Source organism: Palaemon carinicauda, chromosome 15, assembly GCF_036898095.1.
Source record: "Palaemon carinicauda isolate YSFRI2023 chromosome 15, ASM3689809v2, whole genome shotgun sequence".
Classification (NCBI taxonomy): Eukaryota; Metazoa; Arthropoda; class Malacostraca; order Decapoda; family Palaemonidae; genus Palaemon; species Palaemon carinicauda.
The window spans coordinates 94,882,198-94,887,197 of NC_090739.1; positions in this window are offsets into that span (position 1 = coordinate 94,882,198).

The window sequence follows — 5,000 nt, forward strand, 5'->3', positions numbered from 1 at the left end:
GTTTTATCTATAAATATAATTTTGCTCATATATCTATATGGATAAGGCTACCATTATTGATATACAGAAATTGTATTGAAAGTGAAACCAAGAATTTACCGGTCACCAGAAATTACCATTTCTGGCAGGTGTCTAATGACATCCGCCCAGGAAACACCTGATAACAGCTCAGGTAGCTGGTATGGGAGCATAATTGTTCTATAGTATTATAGTTACTTGCTCAACTACAACCCCCGTTGGAAAAGCAGGACGCTATAAGCCCTGGGACTCCAACAAGGAAAATATCCCAGTGAGGAAAGGTAAAAAGGAAAAATAAAATATTTTAAGAACAGTAATAGCATTAAAATATATATTTCCTACACAAACTATAAAAAATTTAACAAAACCTGAGGAAGAGAAATAAAATAGAATAGTATGAACGAGTGTACCCTCAAGCAAGAGAACTCTAGCCCAAGAACGTGGAAGGCCATGGTACGGAGGCTACGGCACTATCCAAGACTAGAGAGCAATGGTTTGATTTTGGAGTGTCCTTCTCCTAGAAGAGCTGCTTACCATAGTCTCTTCTACCCATACCAAGAGGAAAGTGGCCACTGAACAATTACAGTGCAGTAGTTAATCCCTTGGGCAAAGAAGAATTATTTGGTAATCTCTACTGTTGTCAGGTGTATGAGGACTAAGGAGAATATGTAAAGAATACGCCAGACTATTCGGTGTATGTGTAGGCAAAGGGAAAGTGAACCGTAACCAGAGATGAGGATCCAATATAGTACTGTTTGGCCAGTCAAAGTTCCCCATAACTCTCTAGTGGTAGTATCTCAACGGGTCTCTATATGTATGTTCATACGTTTACTGTACCTATAAAATGTAAAGAAACCTCGCTCAATAACTACTGGCCGACCAAGAGAAAGGCATGTTGGCTACAATATAACAGCAAGGGTTCAATAAATCAGTCCTCTGAAGAAGTATCAAGAGACTAGTCAGGACTTCGTCTTATATTTCATATTCTAATTTTCCTTGTGAATCTTTTGCATCTGAGCATCGCGTTTCCCTGTGACTGTTACGCATATACGTATATATATATATATATATATATATATATATATATATATATATATATATATATATATATATATATATATATGTATATTTATATATACATATATATATATATATATATATATATATATACATATATATATATATATATATATATATATATATATATATATATATATATATATATATATATATGTGTGTGTGTGTGTGTGTGTGTTTTTTGTATGTGTGTATGTATTCATGTATGGTTGTATATCTGTTGTTACGTCGATGACCCCAATGTGTGAAACTACCAGAATATTAAACGGCTTTATTCTCTTGCATCGATACATAAAGGGTCACCTCAGTATGCCAAAGACATTTAAACACGCTGAACTACACAACATTACTTTCCACTTACATTTTGGCTTCTTGGATATTAGGGCCCTTTCAAACTTACGAGACAAACAAAGGTCTCTTTCTTCTTCATGTGTACAAAAAATAGCTTTTTGAGAAAGTCTTTAAAGATTTTCCGGTGATCAATCTATTCTGAGGAAGTGTTTTAATTCTTTCATTCTACCTTGTTTCGAGTATTGTTCTCCTATCTGGTCTTCAGCTGCTGATTCTCATCTTACTTTGTAGGACAGGAACTTACGGTCTACTAAATTTCTTATTCATGATTTAGATAAAAATCTCCGGCACAGTCGTCTAATTAGTTCGTTCTGCATGTTGCATAAGATTTTTCATAATTCTGACCATCCTTTGCATTAGATTTTCGTGTACATTACAGAAAGTGCCATCCCATTCTTATTACTAAGTATTACTAGGTATGCAGCTAATTCTAATACTCATGCCTTCTCCATCATGAGGCATTCTAGAAGTGTTATTCCAGGTTTGACCAAGTTCTTGACTGATATTGCTAATTAGGTAGTTAAATCAGTAGAACTTGAAAAGTTCAACCTCGCAACAAATTATTTTTATGTTGAAGAGTCTAACATAAGTATCTCTATCTAGTTAATATATGAAATATTGGTATTACTGTTATTAATATTTTTGAAATATTTAATTATTCATTACTTGTCATATCGTTTATCCATTTCCTTCCCCTATTGGCTATTTTTTCCTTTTGGAGCCTTTGGATTTATTTCTTCACGCTCTTCCTACTAGGGCTCTAGCTTGGATAATAATAATAATAATAATAATAATAATAATAATAATAATAATAATAATCATAATAATAATAATAATAATAATAATAATAATAATAATAATATTTTTTCATTTAATATATCTGATCCCTTCAAGACTAATCAAGCCTTTTTTTTTAATATATTTCTAGTATTAATCTTTTCCACATTTCCAAAATAGCTCAGAATCCACAGATGCAATCTTTCTCCCACACGAACATATACCACATTTTCTAATGTCTCATAATATATATTCTTCTCACACCAAGCATGGAACATAATCAATTCACTTCAACCGCATTATTTTTTTTTCTTTCTTTGCATTTACTATCCCAACTTCACTTTTATAAAGATAATTTGGCTGAAAGATTTTAAGCCATTGCGATTCGGGTTTCTTCAGAAAGTTCAATTGTGCTCGCAATTCCGATAATAGACTATAACACCTTTCTTGCATCACTTGTTCTATAACTAAGCTATTCTATACATTCGTACGAATCACCCACTTTTAATCATCCAAAGTTCACAGTTACATTACCTGTTTTATCTTCATCGATTCGTTTTGCCCTCAAAACCTTAAATCCTTTTTCCAATTTACTCTCAACTTTCTACTCTTGTGAACGATCTTTATATATATATATATATATATATATATATATATATATATATATATATATATATATATATATATATATATATATATATATATATATATATATATATCATCTCCTACGGTTATCAACGCAAAGGCCCTCGGGTAGATTACGCTAGTGGTCTCAACACCTCTCCATCCATCACGTCCTACTTCACGCTTCATAGTCCTATGCCATGTAGGCCTGGATCTTCCAACCCTTTTGAGGCCAGGTAAAAGTATGGTGAACTAATCTCTCTAGGCAAATGCCAACAACATGCTCAAACCATCTCCATCTACCCCTCAACATGATCCCATCTACATATGGCACTCGGGTAATCTCTCGTATAGTTTCATTTTTAATTTTGCCATGCCATTTAACTCTCAATACTTTTTTAAGGGCTTTTGTTCTGAAATCTACAAAATCTATTGGATATTGGTTCCTTGTCATACCACGACTCATGTCCATACAGTAACACAGATATCACTTAACTGATATATAAACTGATTTTTACTTAAACAAACTCTATGTCAACTGACTTCCTATTACCAAACCAGTCCAATCCCTCTCCACTATCCTCAACTGTTCTATGCATTACAAAATACAAGAAGAGGATAAACAACATATGTGATTACAGATTCCCTTGTAGTATTCGACTGTTCACTTGAAATCCATTTGATAGGATTCCACTAACATCAACTTTGCACTTGCTATGCTCAGAAATAGACATGATCAAATTTACATATTCAAGAGGAATTGCATAATAACACCGTACTCTCCACAAAATTGGCCGGTGCAAAGAAGAATAAGCATATACCCGTAAAAAAGAGAGAAGGACCTCTTATAATAACAGAAGATGACGAAAGGCAACGTTAGGTAAAACACTTTAGTGGGGTCATGAAAAGGAGATATGAAGGAAATAGTTTGAATGTTATACTTGAAGTTGAGGGAGACCTTGATGTGCCTATGAATGAATTCATTGTGCTTAAAGTTGTGGCTATCATAAAACACTGAGGGCATGGAAAGCCCCAGGATACGATGGACGTTTGCCAAAAATTATGTGACCCCCGCCCCCCCCCCCCCCCCCTCCCCAATATTTATAAGTTTTTTATTTTAGTATGTGGTGGAAAGAGGCAAAACCTGATGAATGGAAGCTGGGAGTGTTGCTGACATTTCAAATATAAGGAGACCTGACTGATTGCAATAATTACAAAGGCATCCCAATTACACGAGTTTCCAAGGAAATATATAGTGTGTTTTGTCTAAAGAGGCTGGATATTGATAAAAGAAAAGCTGAGAGGTAAACCAGTAAAATTTCAAAAAGGTAGAAGCTGTGCTGACCGAATTTTTCTTGTAAGACATGTGGTACAGTAATGTGTAAAATACAGAAATCCACTTTTGATGGTATTTATGAACTATGGAAAAGCCTTTGATAGTGTGCACCTTCCAATTTTATGAAGAGTTTTGAGTTATCATGGAATTTCTCTTGAATATGTAAATTTGATTAACTCTGTTAATGAGTATAGATATTACAAAGTTAATGTTAGTGGAGTCCTATCAAATGAATTTCCTGTGAACAATGGAGTACTCCAAGGGAATGTATTGTCACCTATGTTGTTTATCCGAACTCATGGATTTTGTAGTGCATGGAACAGTTAGATATGGTAGAGAAGGATTGGACTGGATTTGTAATAGGAAATTAGTTGACCTAGGGTACGCTGATGACAGCGTCCTTATTAGCAGAAAAGAGTAGGATTATCAATGCATGGAATATCACAGGAGGTTGAGCTCAAGATAAATATGAGAAAGAAAAAGATGAAAACGGAATATGCAATGGAAGATGAAAATTATCATTGGAAGGAGAAATGACTAATGAGGTAAGATCATTTAAGAATCTAGGAACTATGATCTGTAATACAGGTCTATAGAATTAGAGTTTAATGATAAATTAAAAAAAAAAAGTAAATCAGACAATTGCTAGGTCAAGTAAAATTTGGAAATCAAATCTTTTGAAATTACATATAAAAATCATACTGTATATCAGTTTAGTGAGATCTCTAAAACAGTGTGAATATCATAAAAGGCAATGAAACAATTCCCAATAGATTTTGCAGATTTGAGAAAAAAATCTCTCAGACGATTAATGGGA